The 8,458-nt window shown below is 38.1% G+C and overlaps 1 non-coding gene across 1 annotated transcript; it reads right to left on the reverse strand.

The window, feature by feature from the left end:
* Positions 1-8,126: 8,126 nt before the first annotated feature.
* Positions 8,127-8,227, reverse strand: LOC116626762. The gene has a single exon (XR_004298331.1). It is a non-coding gene; the product is annotated as a U6 spliceosomal RNA (small nuclear RNA).
* Between the last annotated feature and the right edge of the window lie 231 nt (positions 8,228-8,458).

Consider the following 8,458-nt stretch of genomic DNA (forward strand, 5'->3'; position numbering starts at 1 on the left):
TTTCCTTTAAGTTTGAACCTCAACTGAGACAAGCTGCACTAATTATTCAGATCAGCATCCTATTTTATAGCTCACAGCCAGGAACGCACTGTAATAGAGTTAATGGAGAGTCCGTAGATAGCCTAACACATGGGGGCCTCCTGCCGCCCTGCTCAGCATCTCCTGAAATCTCCTGAAATCAAGGATCAATCTGTAAGTAAAACACAAACTGTCTATTGGCATACCAGACTGTTTCAGGAATTCAGGAAAGATACAGAGCAGACAGATGTGATATGATGGAGAAATAGGATCAAAGGAAAAGAAAGACTAAAAGAGTCATAGGATATGACTTCTATGACAGCCCCTCCAAGAATTCTGAGAAAACTCTGCCTCTATGGATGCAGAACAGGAAGGAGCCCTGGGGCGGGCGTCAGGGTGATTATCTGGGCAACTCCTTCCAGAGTATCTGCCAGCCAACTTCTTCCCCTCTCCCCTTGTGTGAAGCTTTGTCAGTGAGTGTGTGCCTACAAGCTGGGGCATTGGTGACAGAGACACAGCAAGGCCCCAGGTAGCAAGAAATGTTGAGGTGGAGAGCGCCCATCCCAACTACACACTCTGTCTGGAAGCATGGCCCTTCCATTTCCAAGCCTGTGTAGTCAGACCCTGGATCCACAGGCAGGAGAGTGGGGATTTTCAAACACAAATATGAGCATAAAATAAAAAATCACCAAGCACTTGAGGAAAATTAACATCAAGAAAATAACACAAGTCAATAAACAGAGACCAGCACCCATGCAAACATTTCACAAGGCAAACAGATGTTAAAATAATCCTCAGAGATTAGACAGAATATTACATCCACAAAAACAGCCTATTGTGAAAAAGAGCCAAGGGACAGAAAATAGGAGGAAAAGTTAAGAGGCATTTAGTATCTGAGAAGACAAGAATAGAAAGTAGCATAAAAGAAATACTTAAAACATGTATATTGTAATGTATATAATTGTCAGATCACTATGTTGTATACCTGAAACTGATATAATGTTATATGTCAACCATACACCAATTAAAAAATTTAAAAATAATAATAGGAAAAAATTTTCCAGATCTGAAGACATGGGTCTTCATACAGAAAGGACCCTCTCATACCAAATAATTTGCTTGAAAATAAGACATACCCAGGGGCGACTGAATGCCTCAGTAGGTTAAACAGCTGCTTTTGGCTCAGGTCATGACCTTGGCATTGAGCCCCATTCAGGTTCCCTGCTCACTGGGGAGTCTGCTTCTCCCTCTGCCCCTCCCCCTGCCTCAAATAAATAAAATCTTTTAAAAGAAAGAAAGAAAATAAGACACACTCAGACACATTTCCCAAAACTGCAGAATACCAAGGATGCGGGGCGGGGCGGTGGGGGGGAGGGAGAACTACCTTTCAAAGGGAAAAACAAGCAGGAAGTTACCCACAAAGGAGCAAGAATTCTATAAGCCCCAGCAACACAGGATGCTGGAAGAAAATGGAGCCATATTACCAAGGTTCTAAGAAACAGTGATTCTGAACCCACAGTCTTGTACTTGGCCAAATTAGCATTCAAGTGAAAGGTCAGAATGAAATATTTTGGACATACAAACCTCAGAAAGTCTGTCATTCTCAGATTGGCTTTCTGAAAGAATTTCTCAAGGATTGCAACACAGCAAAACAAAAGGAACCTAAAGAGGAGGAAGATGTATCCAATGGGCAATGGTGAGCAGAAAAGCCATTATAACTTACAGAAAAGTTTAAATAATTTTTTATGCATAACTAAAGAATTAATAATAATGGAGAACTAAGATCCCAGGTTAATCCCAGGAGGAAGAGAATGAGGAGGAAACTGAAAACAGAAGAAGATTCTGGTCTTTGGGAGGAGAGGATACAATTGATTAATTCTGGATATTATTGAATACTATTAAATGTACATAAGAAATTTAGAGGCTAAGTTTCACTTCAGGTAGTAGCACAAAAACTTGCGTCAGATTAACCATCCTGCCTATGACAATTATAAAGTCAGGACAAAATATTTTTAAAAACTACTATATGAAGGTAGTGGAGAGAAACCAGTGCCCTGGAAAATAAGGAAACAAACTAGTGCAGATCCATCTGTAACCATCTTTCCCCCAAGACAGTTCCTTAATTCTCTCAGCGTACAAGAAATAGAATTCAAACTGAAAGTGGCAGTTTTACTGGGCTGAAAAGACAGAAGTTAGAGTTCAGGGTTCCCTGGCAGAGTAGACAGGAATTGAGGGAGGGCAGATCCTGGAAAGGAGGAAGCCCCCAGATCTGTGTACAAACATCCCCCAAATCCTTGGCTGAATCCTGGACTGCATGTGCAGGTCACATCTCCAAGGGATCCGGTGGAAAGCAGCAACCAAAAGGCCAAAGGAACTGAGTAGGAATTTCAGCAGCTGCCCAACTGTGGAGACAGAGTTTGGATATCAAGTACAGCCAAGTTCAAGGTGCTTGGTAAACCCACTGGCTTTCTACTAAAACCCAGAAAGGCCATATTTTAGAAGTGAGGGCCACATCCCAGACTGAGGGCAAAACTGAAATAAACAACCTAACAAAGCCTATAACCAAACCACCACAGAATCAAGGTTATCAGCTGGTAATTTATTTGCCTTCTAAAACAAAATTTATCACTTTTCAGAGGAAGGTGACAGAAACCATTGTTCTATACCATATCATCTGCAATGTTCAGTATATGATAAAAATGTATAAGACATGAAAAGCAGGAGAATGCATTATTTCCTCATAATCAAGAGGAAAAATCAGTCAATAGAAGCAGACCCACAGATAACCTGATGCTGAATTAACAATGATGCCAAAATAATTACCATAAATACAAAGATTTCACAGGAGAAGTGGATAGAATGGGTGAAGATATAGGGAATTTTAAGAAGTAATATAGAAAATATAACAAAGAACCAAATGGAAATCTTAGACCTGAAAAATGCTATATCAAAAATTTTGTTTTGTTTTAGAGAATTGATAGCAGATTGGATAAAAGAAAAAAATCATAACATGAACATCAAGACAGATGAGTAGAAAGTATTCAACCTACAGCACACAAAAAGCAAAAACGATCAGAAATTTGTCTCTGTTGGGATACTAGAAATTAGATGTACAACTTCTAAATCTTTTGAAGAAAGAGAAAATGAAAACTTTAAAAAAATGATGAATCCAACAAATGGAAAGAAAAAGGGGGAAATTTAACATTAAAAAAAATCATAGTAGGGGCACCTGGCTGGCTCAGTCAGTAGAGCATGCAACTCTTGATCTCAATGCTTGTGAGTTCAAACCCCACATTGGGTGTAGAGATTACTTAAATATAAAATCTTTTAGAAAGAATCATGGTAAAAAGTAAGCGAAATAAGTTTTCAGGAATAAGTCAAAACATATCAGCAATCACACAAAAAGAATGAATTAAATCCCTATTTTAAAATACGGAGATTTTCAGATTTAGTTAACAACAACAACAACAAAATCTATATGTTATTTACAGAAGATGCATATAAAAAGAAAGTTATGTGTTGGTTAGAACTACTTTTGAGAACAAATAACAGAAACACCACCTAACAATAGCTGACAAAGTGGGTTTATTTTTCTTGTAGAAGTCTGGGAGTATGTGGCTGCTGGTCTTTGTTGAGTAGTGTAGAGATAGTGTCTCATCATTTCTCCTGACCTTTCCTTCATGGTCACAGAAAGGCTGCCAAGGCTCCAGCCATTATATTCATAGTGAAGGCAGGAAAAGAAGCAATACTGGTCACATTGTTTCCTTTTTCAGGAAAAACAAAAACCTTCCCAGAATTCTCAACAGACTTCTGCTTGTGTTTCATTAATCAAAACAGTTGTCACCTGGCAAGAGAAGATAGTCACTCCCACCCTATATAGTAAAAGTATACAAAAGAGAAGAGAATTCAAAATTAGTGCTCAGTAGCCAATGAATAGTGTCTCCCAAAGGTTCAAAATAAGGGGATGGAAAAGATACACTAGGCAAATATTGACCCAAGGCTAACAAGAACTGAGCTTTTACAGAGCAGTGAGAAGCTATCTGGTGGTTCCATGCTGAATATAATCAACAGGACTCAGTACACATTACCAACTCCTGCATCATAGAGGCTAGAAAGTAAAAACTTCATTTCTGATGCTCTTTTGCAGCTAAGTTGTAGATGTGAATTAGGTTTGGCCAATTACACAGACCTGTGTGAGATTTGGCAGATGAAGTTGACGCAGAGGCTGTCTTTAAGCTCATAATTACGGTCATGAAGACAAGTGTGAAAGATAGTTGTGGCAGTGGCCTGACTCAGCATTTCAGGGTCTTATCAGCAGCTTTGTGGGTAGATATGGTTGTTATGGTAACAGCTTTAGTAGCCTTAGTGACTTCCTAATCCTAGTTTCCTTATGTCTGAATTAAAACTATGGTGATATGGTCTTCAACTCAACAGTTCCAGGGAGGCCTCCTGATTATGACTCCTCCATTTTTCCAGGGATTTTATAAGCACTTAATTTCCTGTTTTAAACTCCTTTCTGCATAAAATACACTGAGTGGTTTCTATTTTCTGCACTGAACTCCAAAACTGATACCAAGTGTGCGTGCATGCAACACACACACACACACACACACACACACACCCCACCCATCATCTTGGGATAATAGGGCCCTCAGGTGACTTTCAGAAGCATATGCAAACCCTCTCTGGAAGAACTCAACCTCAGTCCAAACCTCAAAGAATTCCTACTGAATAAAAAATGAAATAGGGGGAAATGAATACTTCCTAAGCAAAAATCACAAGATACACAAGGAAACAAAGCACCATAAAGAAGAACAGCAGAAACCACAGACAGCAGACACAATTACAAAGACTTCTGATTTTATCAGATACAGAACATAAAATACATGTGTTTGGTATGTTTAAACAAATAAATATGTACATAGAACAAATAGATTTGAAAAAGAATAAAATAAAACATTTAAAAATAAACTTTATATGTAATAATTACAACGAATAGTTCAGTGGATGCTCCAGCCACCAGATTGAACACAGATGAAGAATTAATGAACTACCTGATGGATTTGAAAAATATCACAGAGAATGCAGTACCAAAGCACAAAGGGAAGGAAAACATGAAAAAGAGTTTGAGACAAAATATAGAACAAAAGTTGGTAAGTTATGTTGTCTGGAAGGAGAGGCCAAAGGGAATGAGAAAGAAGTAATATTTGAAAATATAATGGATGAGAATTAGCCAGAATTGTTCAAATATACCAAGGCTCAAATTCAAAAATCTAATAAATCCCAACAGGTTAAAAGAAGGAAGGGAGAGAGGGAGAGAAGGAAGGAGGAAAGTAGATCCACAAATCATAGATTCGCAGTGAGACTGGAAGATACCAAAGAAAAGCAAAAATTTTGGAGGCAGCAAGAGCAAGGGGATGAAACAAATCACCTACAAAGGAATAACAAGTAGACGACTAACTTCTCAACTGCAATAATCAATGTCAGAAGAAAGATAATAGTTAAAAGAAAACATTGTTGAACCAGATTTTTAAAAAAATAATTCCTCTACATGCTGTTCACAAGACATGCTTCCAAAACATAAGGACACTAAAAAAATTGAAAATATAGATAAAGATAAATTGGAAAACAGTAGCCAAGAGAAAGCTGGAACAGCTATCAAACATCAGACAAAATAGATAAGAAAGCAAAAATTGTTACCTGTGATAAAGAGGACTACATAATGACAAAAATTTGCAATTCACCAGGAAAAGATAATGCTTCTAAACTTTTAAGCACCCAATAATATAGCCTCAAAATATATAAAGCATATATTTACAGATCTATGAGAAGAGACTGACAAATCCACTGTTATGGTGGGAAAGTTTAGTACAACTTTTCTTAGCACTTGACAGATCAAGTGTGTAAGAAATAAGTAAGGATAGAGATTTGACCAGAACAATTAACAAGCTTGATTTAAAGAAATTTTTTTTTAAGATTTTATTTTTAAGTAATCTCTACACTCAACATGGGGCTCGAACCCACAACCTGGAGATCAAGGGTCACAGGCTCCACCAACTGAGCCAGCCAGGCACCCCTAACAAGCTTGATTTAATGAATATATAACTATTGTGCCCAGCAATTAAAGAATACACATTCTTTTTTTTAACTGAAATTTTTTTTAAAGATTTATTTATTTGAGAGAGAAGAGAGAGGGAGACCGCACGCATGCGCACGAGTAGGAGGAGGGGAGAGGGAGAAAGAGAATCATCAAGCAGGCTCCCCATTGAGTGAGGAGCCTGTATTAAGGCTCCATCCCAGGACCCCAAGATCATGACCTGAACTGAAATCAAGTCAGGTGCTTAACCAACTGAGCCACCAGGCGACCATTAACTGAACTTTTTTATTGAACAATAACATATATAGAGAAGAGTATGTGAATCCAAAATATATGACCTAATGAATTCTCATGAAGTTGACACACTACAGACCCAGGACTTGGATTAGATCAGGAAATAGAACTTTATGACACCCTCAAACCCTTTTTCTTGCCACTACACCACCCACAGTCACAGTCCATGCTACAGGAAACCACCATCCTGACTTCAAATGCTTAAATGATTAATTTTGCCCATATTTACTTATTATAAATGACATCATACAGTAGTACTCTTTTGTGTCTCTTTTGCTCAATATTATGTTTGTGAGATTTATGTGTGTAGAAATATCTTTTTCATTCTTATTTCATTGTATGAATAAACCACATTTATCCATTCTTCTGGGTTTTTTTTTTTTTTAAGATTTTATTTATTTATTCGAGAGAGAGAGAGAGATCACGAGCAGGGGGGGAAGGGTAGAGGGAGAAGCAGACTCCCTGCTGAGCAGGGAACCCAATGCGGGACTCAATCCCAGGACCCTGAGATCACAACCTGAGCTGAAGGCAGACACTTAACCAACTGAGCCACGCAGGCGCCCTCCATACTTCTGTTGATGGACATTTAGATCGTTGCCTCTTTGCGAGTAACACAAATGGTGCTAGGATGAACATTTTTTTTTAACCTTTATTATTATTTTTCTTTTAGTAATCTCTATACCCAATGTGGGGCTTGAATTCACGACCCCGAAATCAAGAGTCATGTGCTCTACCAACTGAGCCAGTTGGGTGTCCCAGGATGAACATTCTTGTAAATGTCTTCTGATGATCATGTGTATGTATTTCTGTTGGGTATGTTTAGCTTATGTTTAGCCTTTGCAGACATCGCCCAAAAGGTTTCCAAATGGTTGTAGCAATTTACATTCCCACCAGAAGTATGTGAATGTTCTAGTTGTCCCACAGCTCATCAGTGATTGGTAGTATTCTACCTCTTCATTTTAGCCATTCTGATGGATGTGAGAAGACCCATTCTTTTCAATCACACGTGAAATATTTACAAAAGTTGACCAACTGTTAGGTTTCACATATTTCACAGGATTGGTACCATACAGACCAGTCTCTCTGACCACACTACAATTAAGTTAGAAATCAGTGACAAAATATAGAAAGATAAACTGGAAAAAATGCATACACTTGGAAGTAATCAGAACTGAACGCTGACACAAACTGACATCAGTGTATAGAGACAATGTTTAATCTTTGCTATGTATGTTGGAAAAGAAGAAAATCTCAAAATAAATGAACCAAGCACTCAATTTCAGAATTTAAAAAGTTTGGAAAGGAAAGAATAAGAGTAGAAATTTCTGAAAAACTAGGAAAACATAAAATAGAAAGTATTATCGGGGCGCCTGGGTGGCTCAGTCAGTGAAGCTTCCAACTCTTGACTTGGGCTCAGGTCATGATCTCAGGGTCCTGAGATCAAGCCCCGCATTGGGTTCCATCCATGCTGGGCAAGGAGCCTGCTTAAGACTCTCTCTCTCCTTTTCCTCTGCCCCTCCCCACCCCTCTATCCCCCCCAAAAAAAAAAAAAAAAAAAAAAAGTATTATTAAAGCTAATATCAACATTTACGCCAATACATTTGAAAACTTAGATAAAGTAGTAGATACCTTCCTGGAAAAAAACACAATTACTGAAACCATCTCAGGAAGAAATAAAGAACTTGAATAATCCTGTTACCTGAAAAGAATTTTTTTTTTAAATATGGAATGCTTCAGGAATTTGTGTGTCATCCTTGCGCAGGGGCCCTGCTCATCTTCTCTGTATCATTCCAATTTTAGTACATGCTCTGCCAAAGCTACTTGAAAAGAATTTGAATGGTGGTGTCTCAAAAAGTTAAACAGAGAATTACCATAGGACCCAGCAATTCCCCTCTTAGGTGTGCATACAAAAGAAGTGAAAATAGGTACTCAAAACAAATGGCTGTACATGAATATTCACAGCAGCACTATTCACAACTGCCAGAAGGTGGAAACAACCCAAATGACTATCAATGGATGAATGGATGAATGAAATATGGCAGACCCATA

Source organism: Phoca vitulina, unplaced genomic scaffold (genome assembly GCF_004348235.1).
Source record: "Phoca vitulina isolate PV1807 unplaced genomic scaffold, GSC_HSeal_1.0 scaffold2, whole genome shotgun sequence".
NCBI classification, from domain to species: domain Eukaryota; kingdom Metazoa; phylum Chordata; class Mammalia; order Carnivora; family Phocidae; genus Phoca; species Phoca vitulina.